The 15,037-nt window shown below is 48.1% G+C and overlaps 1 protein-coding gene across 2 annotated transcripts in view; it reads left to right on the top strand.

Annotated features, from left to right (window-relative positions):
- LOC138579502 (uncharacterized) overlaps positions 1–15,037 on the top strand; it is a 1,088,345-nt gene that overhangs the window by 933,203 nt on the left and 140,105 nt on the right. The window lies entirely within an intron of this gene.

The following is a 15,037-nucleotide window of genomic DNA, read 5'->3' on the forward strand; positions in this document are numbered from 1 at the left end:
CTCTGACAAACTGGCCTACCGCCTGCTCCAAAGGCAATACAGATTCTCCATCCACTCTAAGAAGAAGGCCTATAATCCAAGCCTGCATCACTGGGGTCACTAACAACATGGCTGAATTGTTCAATATCTGCAAGGAACTCGCCAATCCTTCTGCAGTCTCCACTTCTCCTTTGCCATCCCTGACCCTCTGCATTGCACTTTCCTCTCACTTCTTAACCAAAACACAGGACATCCTGTCCTCGCTCTCCTTTACACCCCTCCCTTCTCCCTCACCCGTTCTAAGGCCTCCCTTGGCCCTCCTCTACCCTTCCCTCCTACTCTCCTCTTTCTCACCCATATCACCAGATGAGGTCTCTAGACAAGTCCTCTATGAAAGTCTCCTCCAAACAGGTGGTCCCTTGCTCCTCCAAAACTATCAATGACAACATTGCCTCCCTTGCTCCAGCCTTGGCTGATTTCTGCAATCACTCCTTTGTGACTGGCTCCTTCCCGCAACTCCTCAAGCACTCCCTTGTGCACCCTCTCCTCTAAAAGCCTTCTGCCGACCCCTCCCACCTGGCTAACAACCACCTTATCTCCCTTAACCCCTTCCTGGGCAAACTCTTGGAGAAGCTGGTAATCTCCCAGCTGATCCACCACACTGAATCTGTTGGTTGTCTCCACAACCACCAGTCTGATTTCAGAGCAGCCAGAGGCATGGAAATTGCACTCCTTAACACCTTTGAAGACTTGTTCTCAAATATCGATTGCAGCTCTCCCTCCATTCTCATCCTTCTTGACCTTTCATCTGCCTTTGATACGGTCAATCATGCCACCCTCTTAAATTGGCTCCGTGATACCCTTGGCATCACTGACCTGGCGCTGGACTGGCTGACCTCCTTCGTCTCTGACCGACCATCTCAGGTTCAACTGGGCCCTTTTCTCTCCTCTGTCACACTCTCCACCTATGGCTTCTCTCAGGGCTCTATCGTCTCGCCGTGGCTCTTCAACATCTACCTTGCCCCTCTAGCCCATTTGATCTCCGCCTTCTCTCTTCACTTCCAGTGTTATGCAGACGACATGCAGCTCTCCTTCAAGCTTCCTTCCACTGCCGCCTCTTCTTCCTCTCTCATTCCAACTGTCTGACTGCTAAACAGGCATGGTGTGCTGCTAACAATCTCTGACTTCATGCTAGTAAAACTGAGATCCTGCTTGTTGGGATCCCAGCTTCCTCATTCCGTCCTACTCTCTGGCCGCCCTCCATGGGCCCCACCCCTCACCCTCTGGTGAGGGAAAAATCCTTGGTGTCTTCTTTGACTCCTCTCTCTCCTTCTCGCCACACATCTCGGACCTTGCCAAGAAGGCCCACTTCCAACTGCACCTCCTCAGAGGCATTCTCCCTTTTCTCACCTTCCCCCAGAAACTGAATGTCTGCAGAGCTCTGGTCCTCTCTATGCTGGACTACTGCAGCAGCCTCTTCCTCAATCTCCCTAGATCCTGCCTTTGCCCCCTTCAACTAATCCAGAATAGGACTGCGAGCCTTATCCTTGGCCTCAAGCACAGGGACCGCATCTCTCCAGCCCTAACATCTCTCCACTGGCTCCTGGTTGCTGCGAGGGTCAAGTTTAAAACCCTCGGCATCATCCACCCCACTACAGCCAACTCTCTCTCCCTAAATACTTCCCTGCTAGAGCCCTTCGGTCTTCTAGCTCCAACACTCTGCAGATCAGACGCTTTTCCAAGCAGCGAGTGGGGGATAGAACTCTCTCTTCCATAGGTGCCTCCTTCTGGAATGGCCTGTCTGCCCCTTTCAGACTTGAGTCAGATCTCCTTAAGTTCCGGAAGCTTCTCAAGACCCTTCTTTCCTGTTACTCCTTCCCTTTTCCCCACTTTTGTTAATGTCCCCATATCCTCTTTTTGACTGGCTGCCTTGTTCCTTCAAATTCTTACAGGGCACCAGGCCCTCCACCAACAGTCTACCCGTGCACTTGGTCTCCCCTGAGCCCCCTGCCTTACTTGCACTTGGCCTACCGGGCTACCTCCCCCTGCACTAGCCTGGCTGCGCCCGAACTCCTTGATCCCATCCAGCCCGCTCCGTGCACTTAGCTCATGGATTGAGCAGCAGGACTGGCTCCCTGGCTCCCACAAACATGCTAGAAAAACACGTGGCACTGCCAAATCATACAAAGGTGCCTTACAAAGTAAAGGAGCAAAGATGAGACCCATATGCAAGCCTCCCACTCCTCTGAGGATTGTCTACATCCCCAGATCAATGTATATTGCTCCTCTGAGAATCCTTTCACCTGTAAGAACGTGCACACCTTTATTTCCTCACACTTCAAGCCATCAGTCCTACCACTGATGGGAGTGAGTGCTCTAATGTCTTAGTAGTTCTATAGAGTGTGCCTTAAATCCTGCTTCTGCTGATGATATTGTCAACTTTTCAAAGGGGACAGGAAGGGCATAACTATTTCAGTTCCTCAATACAAGTCGTCAATCAACTTCTAGATGCTACAACCTAAGGAAGCACACTGACCTCTGGCTCATCTGTTGCCCATTATCTTGGATTTAATAATGGAAACTATTTGCTAGGCCACTGTGAGTCAAAGTCTGACGCATGACAGACCCTCTTTTTCTAAGGAAGCATCCTGCAACTGGTTTATTGGCCGTAATCCCCAAGAAGAGATAACTCTCTCTCTGAAGGTTCTTCAACTTCTCAATTGCCTGTACCTCTTGATGAGGAAAGCAAGAAAATAGATGTCCTTGGTTAGAAGTCTTGCTTTGCCAAATCAACTATCCTAATGTGATGTCACGTGTCACGGGAGACCGGGTCACGTGTCAGGGGGGCGGGAGCCGGAAATAAAGGAATCACGGGAACTGGCAGTTTGGCGCCAGTCCTGGTTTATGCAGCAGACCAAGTGGTTGAGTGTTTCTTTAGCTCTGCGCTGAGCCCTAAGGCTGAATCAGGCCAGCGCACCCTGTGGAGGCTCTGCAACAGCAGAGGCCCCCACATCACACTGGCAATGAGGATGTCGCTTATCCCCACGCGCCCATTTCCTAATTTTTCATCACCCTATCGAAATGCGGCTCTTCAATTCCGCCGCAATATAGACCGGAGCATCGTTACAGCATTCCGGTAAGAGCAGCCAGTGAAAGCAAGCGGCTGTAGTTTGGTTTTTGACTCTTGGTCATAAGCACACATCTAAGAGACTTACCTCCTTCAACATCCTGCTCTGGCGCACGTTCCGCTCTCAAGCGGGAGCACGCGAGCCTCACTCTCATGCCCCCAACGTTCCACAGAACGATTAACATGGTGTCTTCAGTCAACGCTGCACATGTCTGACCGTCTCACGCGGAACGCAAGCCCCATTTTCAGACCCCCAACATTCCATGGAGAATCCGACAGTCTGCTTCATCGCAGACGCTGCACCGCGCACGCAACTCTCTGGAGATACGTTGCACTACGCGCTCCACTGAACATTTTTCTCATCTCGCATGTGCAACGTCTTCTGATTCCTACAACTCTCCACGTGTCATGCGATCAGTCATCATCACGCTCACCTGTGAACAGTGCAATAAAACACTCCAGCATTTAAGGCAAAGGATTGCACCAGCCCCAAACGCCAAACACAAGGGAGCAAGACGTTGCAGTGAACTTAGGACGGTGCAGTGAGCTCCAAGTGACATTCAACAGAAACACCCGCTGAGAGGAGCCTGTTTCTCGCAGCCACACGCGCACTAATACAACCTGAAGCACGTGCTTGCACCGGAAGGAAACATTATTTTCCTGCGCATAACCTGCAGCCTGCCTCATAGCACCGCTGCTCGACCATGTCCAGCGCGAATGCACGCCCCTCAAGGGCAAGTGCAAGTCTGTCAGATAGAAGGAGCAGCGGCCCAGACCACTCAGACCCAGCACTGACCACCTTCATGGCGCCTTTTGACCCATTTACCACAGGGGTGGCCATTCACTGGGGTGGCTACAACAATTCGAGATGCATCATGATGCCAGAGAGATCACTGCAGACAGAAAGAAACGCACATTCCTCCTGCTCAATATCGGAGCGGCGGCACTACGCCTCTTCAACACCATCCCTGACAACGGTGATGCAAATGTCTACGACACTGCTAAGACTGCACTCACAAACAAGTTCAAACCTGACCTTAATCCCGACTACGAACGATTCCACTTTTGTTTGGCCAGGCAACACGAGAACGAAACAGTGGACAAATTTCATGCCCGCCTCCGGGAGATGGCAGTAGGTTGTGAATTCCCCAACGAGGAGTTTGTCATCCAACTCCAAATAATCAACGGAATTGTGGCGGAAAAACTGAGGCGAGCCATCCTGTCAGAAAAGAACATAGCGTTAGCTCGAATACTCGAGATGGAACGTCTTTGTGAACGGACGATCAGGTGGTGGTAAATGAGGCCGCAATCCAACGTCTACTAGACAACCCGAAAAAAAACAAGGAAGTTGCAGCCGTCATGAGACGCCAACACGCCCAAGAACTAGGAGGCAGAGGCTCAAACCCATCCAAGTCCCACGTGCCTCAAGGACGAGAGAAAGTGCATCCGCCTCAACCAATACGGAGCAGTCTGCCTGCATCCGCCAAGCGAAGGAGATCGTGAACAGCTGCCGTAATGACCACAGGAACATCGAAAGAAGTTCGCCCACGAGAAACCACCCGTCAGCCGAGCAATACAGGAAGAGCGAGAGCCGTAGACCACCAGACACGTCAGTCACCAGACACGAGTGAAAGTGAAGCGAGCGAAGATAGCACCTCACCTGACAGACGGGACAAGGAAAGGCAAAAGAAACCCAGCAAGAGAGTGCACCGCGTACATCTCAAATCAGCGGTAGAACCCAAGAGGTCCAAACAACAGAAGAGACCATCCTGAACAGTCATCTCGGACGGCAAGCCAATAAAAGTAGTCATCGACACCAGCGCAACCGTCAACGTCATGCCAGTAGCTACTTTTGACAAGCTCCACCCGAGGCCGGTGCTCCAAGACAGGAAGGTACGGCTCTTTGCATACGGTTGCAAGAAACCACTGCCGGTGCAAGGATCCTTCAGATCAGACCTATCGCACAACAACACTGCATGCCGAGCCAGAATCTATGTAGTCGATGCCGGCTGTGAGACTCTCCTAAGCTGCAATCGGGATAGGTTTGAATGGGAAAAATAATTGTGATTGCGGCTACAGTCTGAAGTACTGGACGGGATTGCAGCAAATATGTGCGAGGCGCATGAGCAAGAACTTCAAAGCATGGATTTGAAAATCTGTCCTGTGTTTTATTTTTTTTAAAGTGTTAAAATGTAAGTACACAATACAGAGCTATAACCTTGGTACCTGGGCAAGGGGCCTGGACCTCAACCAGGAGAAACGTGTACTTTAATTTGGTTATTGGGCATGTGGCATGAACAAAGTCGTAGGTTTGAATGGGAACAAATATTCTGCTTGCAGCTACAGCGTGAAGAGCTGGACTGGATTACAACAAACTTGCGCAACAAGCATCAGCAAGGATTTGGAAGCATGTTTTTGAAAATCTGCCTTGTGTTTTATTTTTCCAAATTGTCAGATTGTTAGTACAAAAACTAGTGATATAAATTTGGTGTCTGGGTAGTGGGCCTGACCTGCGGCAAGCGCAAATGTGTACTCTGATTTGCTTATTGGGGAATGTGGCATGGCTGAAGACCATGCCCCATGGATTTTGGAGATTGGCAATGGTTACAAGCCATGAGCACTGGCCATTGGTCACATTATTAGGGTATAGTGGAGACTCAGCTAGGATGCAGGGTAGGTGCAGTGAATAATATGGGTGGTTTGATGCGGCTGGGGTCATGGTCGAGCATCATGCCGTAGGCAATTTAACGATGATTTGCATCCCCAGCATGCACTGCTGATAATGACGCACATAAGTATTTTTCGCAAAAAATATGTTTTGTTTGTTAAAGCAGGTTTATACTTGTGTTATATATGTTAAAAGAGGAATTATTTAAAAACTTATATACAGTAATGTAACATCATGAAACATTTTCACTTATAAAAATCTATTAAATTGCCAGAAAAAACTTTGTTAAAGGGATGTTACGGTTAGGATCCACCCCACACTTGGGACTCCTTTGCCCCAGCAGTTAGCCAGTGGCCTCCCACCTTGTCATTCCTTGGCACTTCCCTTCTGGGCTACCATGACCACTAGCCCATCCGTACTGCCCCTTCTATTTGTGCACTTCTCTGACTGCACAATGCATATGTGCATTTATAGGAGCACTGTGTACAATTTCTTTGTATAAGTAAGGGAAATGCAGATGCAAAAGATTTGTAGAACATTGTTAAGTGGCAGTTAGTGTGTGGAAGTTTAATATGTTGATGCGGTTGTATGTAGAGTTTTTGGAAGTGATTGGTGGATGGATGTGTGCTTTTTCAAAAGTAGGCAATGAGGGAGTGTTACAAATATAAAAGTAAAAAGGGTAGAAGGGCTGTCTTGTGCGATGGTGTGCACGTGCCATCAAGGTCTTTTAATGATGCATAGCCTGGAAACGGGACTGCAGAGATCGTGGATAGTTATAAAGGTCCATGGATTATGGTCCTTATGGTATGCTGGAGAAAAGTATTTGAAACTAACAAATTGTTTCTGTCCTTTTAACTTTTTCTCTAGTATACAATTGTCCATTGTTACCATTCACATAATAGAAAATGCTAATGGAAATGTTGGAGAATCTTATTGAGTCTAACTACTTTACTGAGAATTGTAAAGTAGATGGAGTCTGTAAGATTATTTGTTTTAGTTCTATTTTTTTAACTATGAAAGGTGGTTCCTAAAGGAACTTTTATTTTTGGTGTTTTTTATTTTTTATTTTTGCAGGAGAGGCCAGGAAGTAAGGTGGTGGATGGAAATGTGGCAAGGGGCACCAGTGAAAGATACAGAGGGGCAGGTGGACAGGGAAATAATTTGTGTGTGTCTTAAATCTAAGGTAAGAGGCAGTGTTTCTCATGCTCCTAGATTGCAGCCTCGAAAGCACTTTGAAACTGCTCCCCCCTGCAGAGTGGTGTGTTGCAGTATATACAGAGTACTGTTGTCTTGGAAAGATATGGATCAACAGCCTCTTTAATGACTTGCAAGGTAGATGGTGGGATCTTCTGCCCCACAGGAGTAGCCTCTGTTGTGGCAGTATTGATTGAGGAAGATGAGGTAGAGGAAGATAGCCTATTAATTACTGAAAAAGGAACAGCCTTTCTTAGAGCATCCCGGTGGTTGGTTTAGTGTGGCGTCGCATGGAGGTGGTATGAGTACTGTCCATATTGTCCACTACTGAATCCAATGTTGGACTCAGTGCAGTTAACCTTTGTAGCCTTAGCCTTCAGTCTATTCCCAAAGGTCATAGAAAACTGCCAAACCCCTGATTCTTTCTGTGTGCTGGAGGTAGGCATTTCCTCTCTGTCATCTTCCTGGTCCTCTTAGTTGTTTTCTGCATGATTGTGCTTTTTCCTTTCTGGAGGCCCTCCAGGTGGTGGTGGTGGTGGCTCCTGGGGAGGAGGGATGGCCATGGCTGATGCCATTTTTGAAGTTAAATAGCAGTTGTGCTAATATTATTCAAAGCATGTGCTCTCTCCTTGATTGCGGATGGAAAATGAACCAGCAGGAGGTAAAGGAAGAGGGGTCTAACCCACCCGCACTTCACCATACCCCTCCTAGCATAGTATCCGATGACACAGATGATGACCACAGAATATATCCATTAAGGGATCTACGGGCAGCAGAGGGGTACTCAAACCCAACGTATAAACCACCCCAATATACTCAAGAGGAGAAACCGTGAGGTACAGGGCAGCCCACCAGCAACTCCGAAGCAGACAGGGAGGGGCTGCAGCAAAGGCAGAATTCAAGGGCATAGGTACGGAGGAGTGGATAGCAGCACAAATACTTTTGAAACTTAAAGGGAAGACAACAGGGGTAGCAGAAGGAGCAACAAGGGCATAGAGGGTTTGGAAAGAAGGGAGCAGGGAAGACATGACAGGGCAGCTCAAGTGGAGAAAGAGGAACAACGAGACAGGGACAAGGGTTAGAATGGGAAGAGACGGAAGGTGAGAAGATGGAGAGATTGGAACCGGAAGAAAGTGAACAGAGAAGGGAGAAGGAGCTTTTGGAGAAGGAGCAGGTGTAAAAATAGAAAAGGAACTGAAAGAGAAAGAGAGGGAAGAGTGGTAGAGAAAGGGGAGTGAGGAGAAAGAGGTAGATTTGGCAGAATGGAGAAGGCAGATTATCGAGCAAGAAACACGCAAGTTTGAAGAAAGAAAACAGAGGAAGTTGCAGCTGGACAGGCTGGCGAGGGAACGAGCGTGAAAGGAGGAGGAAGAGCGAGCAATAAGGGTGGCTGGGGAGCAGGCTGCACAAGAATGGGAGTGGAGGGAGGGGGAAAGGCGAACAGAACCGAATAGCTCACATGTGCCTGCAGACAGCTCAGTGGGGCATGGCTCAGCGCACCTAGGATTATGGAAAGGGGAGAACAAATACAATTTAGTGAACATTGATCTTGATGTACAGCAGATCCCCGACTCAACATCACGCAAGTTGAATTTCTTAGATGATTTCTGCAGTGACATGGGCGTAGGGTCTGATAATGAAGACAGGCACAGAGGAGACGAGAGGGGAGATTTCAGCAAGCTCTACCTCACAAGGAAGGGTGAAGGGACATCTTGGGAATGCAGGTCTCAGGGACGAAGGGGAGGAGGGTCGGATCTAGATGAACAAAAGCAACACACACCCGACAGGTGCACCACACCAAACGCATACATTAACAGACTAAGAGATCTTCCAGGGCGCAGGAGAGAGGAGACCCCATTGACACATTTTAGGGGGCGACTGTCTAGAGCACATGAAGAAACAAAACGGATACCCACACTAGAAGCGACAGACATATGCACAGACATTGAAGATGAGAGAGGGCCTATTCAGATCAGGCAGTATCGAAGAACACCAGAGGAGAGGGCAGCATACTCACAGATGCCCCTACTAGAAAGGGGAGGGACAAGGCCTCAGTATGTACCCTGGAAACACACAGACAAGGAAAATGTTAAATGCAGACTCCCCTCACTAAGTGCGGGAGCTGGGAAATGGATATATGAAATGGAGAAGTTGACAGGGTGCCACAGACTGGCAGTGGGTGACGTCAAGAATCTGTTGGTATCAATATTGGGTGACGAGGCTGACGACATATGGAAGAGGGCAGGGGTCACAGGGGTGACCATACAAAACACTGCACATGACGGGTTACCATTCGCAAACTGTAGAGCAACGGTATGGCAAGCATTACGGACAAAATACCCAGACATGTCAGACATAGGTATATTACGTCACGCAAAATGTGTTATGACGAAGATCTTATTCAATATATTCAAGAGCTTTGGTGCCTTGAAACTTGAGAACTGTGGGACAAAACAATAGCGATATTTTATCACATCTTGGTGCAGAGACTACCAGAACCTGTACAGAGGAGTTTGAAGAAATTGGTGGGGATGGAAGCAAAGGGATGGCCAGAAATACAGGTCACAATAGTACACCATTGCAGGTTGTGGCAAGAGAAGGTCAAACAAAGGCAGAAGAAAGAAAGACCAATGAGGCTAAATTAGTTCAAAAGAAATTATCGAAATATGCCATGGAAGGGACGGTAATAACTAGCCCCACACCACAGACACAGTAACCAACACCAGCACCACAACCACAATTCCAGCAAGCATCACAATACGCACCGCCCATGGGGGGAGGATACATGGGGCGGGGCAGGTTCCAGCAGGGATTCAGAGGAAGGGGAGGATTCCAGAGGGGGGGTGGCTTTGGACCACAGATGCACCATAATCAGGGAGGTCTTAAGAGATATGGACAGCAGGGACCACAGAATACAGTAGACTACTCGGGAGGCTTCCAGGGACAGGGGAGGGAACCACCAGAGTGTTGGACCTGCGGGCAGCAAGGACACATTTCAAGAACTTGTCGATTTGGGGGGTTCCAACAGAACTGGGGTATCAGGGACACCAGCAGTACACAGCAGGGCACTGAGACTATTGTGCTCAGAACCATCAGCAGCAAGGGCAGATGCAGGGCTCATTTCAACAGACACCAATTCAAACAGCACCAACACCACAGGTACAGACACAGACACCACAAATGACAGCACCCTTACCCCAGTACCTACAAGCATCACAACCCAGAGGGACTGTACAGCAGTTGGCACAAATACAGAACACTGACACGACATTGCCCATGGACACCATAGCAACGGTCCCGGCCAGACGACTGGGAGGGGTCACCATGGTGGGAAACAACCCTTTTTTACCGGGAATGGACTATCCATGTATACACAATAGGACAGCCCCCAGATGAGCTTGATGTGTCCCATCCTGTCAGTTACACCCAATCCTGTGGAGGAACCTTGCATAGGGGTGGGGATAGGTGACACAATGTGTTCCTTTCTTGTAGACACAAGGGCGACTAGGTTGTGCATCCGGGAAGGGACATTTGTGTTTTCAGCCGATGCCATGAACACTCAAGGATTGTCTAGGGCTCGAGAAGTGGTTCCTTTCACTGATAACATCTCTCTATCTATAGGAGATCACAACTTATCTTTACCTTTGCTCTACTCTAGACAAGCACCTGTAAACCTGTTGGGACGTGACATCATGAGTAGACTAAACATGACCATCTCATTCACAGACTCCACAACAGGCATACACATGTTGAATGTAAGACAGATTGTTCAGGCATATTGTGGGAGCACAGTACAGGGCGGGTGCCATTGGACCCAGAAATATTCCAGTATGGAACAGACATGGCAATTGCGTGGATGCCAGGCATTGCAGGAGAGGAGGGTGCCAGGTGAGTACCTATTCAGACCAGAAACACCACTGGATGGGCCAGAAGGAACCATAGTGCCCGTAGATATCGAGGCAGTTTTGGCAAGGGAGGATTGGATTGCAGTACATGCAGTACATGCAACAGATGACAAGGGGAGAGCAGGAGAGCAATACTTGGAGTGGCAGAAGGGTGCCGGCTAACAACGGTGACAGATGAGGAGCTCTTTGGGGAAGAGAGATTGGAGATGGAAATGATGTTCGAAATAAGTATAAGGTTTTGGCTACAGGTCAGCTACAGAGAGGTTGCACAAAGAATGGCAATGGCGCTAGAGGCACCGCCGACATTCTTGGAGGAGGACATGACCAAGGTACCCGACATCTTATGGACCACGAGTCCCTATGATGTAGGGTGCATAAAGAGCATAGGGGGGTGAAGATAACATTTTAACCTGGAGCAATTGTACCATAGTAAAGCAGTACCCCCTAACAAAAGAGGCACACAAGGGCATTATGAGAAAATCAGCGTCCTCATTGAGAGGGGCATCCTGGTACCATCAGAATCTCCATGCAACACCGCAGTGTACCCCGTACGCAAGGCGAACGGGAGGTCATGGCGTTTTATTCAGGATTTACGCCCTCTTAACCACATTATAGAAGCAGAGTAACCAGTAGCCGCAAACCCAGCAAAAATTCTATGTGGCATTCCAAGGGGAAGCCACCTGCTTCACTGTGATTGATTTGAAGAACTCCTTCTCAGTCCCATTACACCCAGACTCACAAGATGTGACCAGTTTTATGTACCGCAACCAGAAGTGGAAACATACTCGTGTGCCACAAAGGTACTGCGAATCACCATCTATCTTTAACAGAGGGATACAGATGGATTTAAGCAACATTCAAACAGAGAGCACTGTGCTACAATACGTAGACGACATCCTGATTTTTAGCAAAACAGAAGACGAATGCAGGACTGACTCAGTGTACATGTTGACAGTGTTAGCTGACAAGAGATACAAGGTGGACAAGGCCAAACTCCAGTACTGTCATGAGGAAGTACTGTAAATTGGACAGCTGATATCCAAAGACGGCGGGCATATTGCCCCAAAGAGAGCACAGACAATACGCAACATACCACAGCCTGAAACAGTAAGGGAAATGCAGCAATTCCTCGGGTTGTGCAACTATTGCAGAGCATTAGTTTTCGATTACAGTACATAAACCAGACCACTCATAACAGCACAGAAAGGAGCAAAATCACTGACCTGGACACAAGACATGACTGAAGCATTCAATGAGCTAAAAGAAGCGATATGTACAGCTCCAGTGCTATGGACCCCAGACTACAAAAAAGTATTCTTCTTATTCTCACACACTGACGGGGTGGTATTGAAGGTGGTCCTGACACAGAAGACAAGCATGGGCCATAAACTGCTTGCTTACTACAGTGGACAACTTGACTCAGTAATGAGAGGACACTATGCATGCAAGCAATCTCTGGCAGCTGCAGCATTCGCAGTAGAAAGAGCATCTGCAGTAACAATGAGGTGCACTACTGCCCTCTACGTTGAGCACACCCTGTTTGGCATACTGCACAAGCCAAAGAGCACATTGACCACACATAGAGCATCAGGATATGAGAGAATACTATCTAAGGCAGAATTAAAGATAGTAAGATGCAAAACTGTAAACCCAGCACTATTCATTACAGATGTCTACCAACCAGGGAATTGGGCTCATTACTGCACTAAGAAGATAGAGCAATTCAGTGAGACACTCAAGGTGGAGGAAGATGCACTTGAGGTGGGAGACGTGCTCTACATTGATGGTTCTTCAAACGATTGATCAAACTGATGGGATCAGTAGGACTGGGGCTGCTGTAGTGAGGTCAAAGGAGGACGGGACAAGAGAGGCAGTTGCAAGTGCCCAGTTACCATCTCATTATTTAGCACAAGTTGCAGAACTAGTGGCCCTTATATTGTCCCTACAGCACAGCATAGGTAAGAGTGTGATCATTTACTCCAATAGTGCCTACGTTACGTCAACAGTACATTCAGGATTGGCACGATGGCTCAGAAGAGGGTACAGCAGAGCAGATGGGACCCCAGTACAGCATGCGCCGCTGTTAGGAGAACTGATTGATGTAATAACATACCCACAGAAGTTGGCTTTGGTGACACCAACGGGCATGACGCCATCTCAAGGGGAAACAAAGCAGATGATTATGAGGCAAAATGTGCATCATATTATGGAACATTTTGGGAACTGAAGGAGAGGCCCAACATTCCGGGAGGGGTGCGAAACATGGTGTTGAAAGAAGGGTACAATTACTTACCAGAAACTCTGATTATGGAACTGCAGGGAGCTGCACCTAAAGAGGAAAAGGAACTATGGGTAAAAGATGGTGCTCTGTGTCTCCCACAGATACCCTATGGCAACAGAGCAACACAGGGAAAGTGGTCATGCCACTTGCACTACTGAAAACAGCACTAGCGCAGTTGCATCACCCAACGCACACAGGGAAAAAGGTAATTGCTGCACGCATTGGAGAATCACGGTTCTGTCCGAATGTAAGCGAATTTCATTGGTAACTGTTTTACCTGTCAGGAATTCACAGCGGGGCACACCCTGAGAGTTGTGAGAGGAGCCATACCCAGAACCGAAGGCCAATTTTTGCATCTCTGTGTTGACTACGTGGACATGATCCAGGTATGTCAAGGATACCGCTATATGATAGTGGTTGTCTGCCCATTCTCCATGTGGATAGAGGCTGGACGCTGTTCACATGCTGACGTACTGTGGGCAGCCAAATTCCTGGTCCGGGAAGTATTCCTAAAATGGGGCATTTGTGAGGTCCTGCAGTCTGACAATGGCTATCACTTCGTCAACGAAATGTTCCAACACATCACTACCCTGCTAGGAATAAAACACAAAGCATGTGCATACCGCCCGCAAGCAAACGGGATGTGGGAATGCCTCAATGGCCTCCTGAAGGAGAGCATTGCCAAAACTCAGCAGAGCACCAAAAAAAACTGGCTTCACTGTTTGCCCTGGGCACTTTTTGAATTGCGCAACAAGCCAGGGTCCGACCACCATTTAACGCCCCACGAGGTGGCGACGGGATGGCGCATGTATCTCCCATTGGCTCCTCCCACTAGAGCACTAAAAGATTGTGAAAATACTGGTGAAATGCTGGGTCAAGAAATGTACTACTAGGTCACTTCACTGGTTTCTGGTGCTTCTTTTATCTCTCGCCAGATACAACGGACCCAGGGCAGGCCTGAAGACAGCGAGCAAGAAAACTCTAACGACAAGAGCCAACAAAAGACCTAGTTCTCCTGAAGAATTGTGTACGCCGCTGAAACGTGGCCAGATTCACAGTACCCCATATAGTGGAGGCTGTGACAGACCGAGCTGTATGCTTAAAAGGCAAAACTGCCTGGAACTACCTGCAAGACGTCAAGCCCTACAAAGCATCGGCCTTGCCCAGAAGCAAAACTGCAGATATTGATAGGGGCAACGCTGTGACTACCGACGATCTACAAGATAGTGCAAACGACCATGAATTAGAGACTACCGGACAGACACTCTCAAACGGCTGAACCAGCCACAACAACACTGGTGCAACATGACCAGTGAAAAATATTGTTCATTGTCCAATCCTCCAATACCTGCAAGTTGCTACTTGAACAATTCTCGCACACATGACAGCTGAAACACATTTTATATGACCTAACCCTTTTCCCGCACACACAGGTTGTAGAACAATAAATTATATTTTGCACACCTGAGAGCTGTAACACTGTTTGCTCTCTCTCTCTTTTTACTCGCACATGCAGGTTGTCGCGTATGTTGTTAGAATTGTGTAGGGAATTTCCTTGATGTTGCCTCCCATTGACCACCCTGAAGCATTGTCCAACCAATTTGTACACTCCATAAGGAGACCCAGATATTTTAGAGCCCAAACTCCTGAAGTATATTTCCGGGTATTCATAGAGTATTTGACCGAAGCATATCCCCAACTTGAACACAGTGCATACCCCGTCCTACCCACATTAAGAGATCCATCCATAGGGAGAGTATGGGAGGAAGTATTTTCCTTTGCCCTAAGTGATTATTTAGTTCACAGAGCTTGAGAATGACAAATATTAACACAGTACCACTTTTTCTTGCGATTTTCAGGCAAGAAACGTTATCATCCCATCA

Source organism: Ambystoma mexicanum, chromosome 3p, assembly GCF_040938575.1.
Source record: "Ambystoma mexicanum isolate Mex_15411 chromosome 3p, UKY_AmexF1_1, whole genome shotgun sequence".
Taxonomy (NCBI): domain Eukaryota; kingdom Metazoa; phylum Chordata; class Amphibia; order Caudata; family Ambystomatidae; genus Ambystoma; species Ambystoma mexicanum.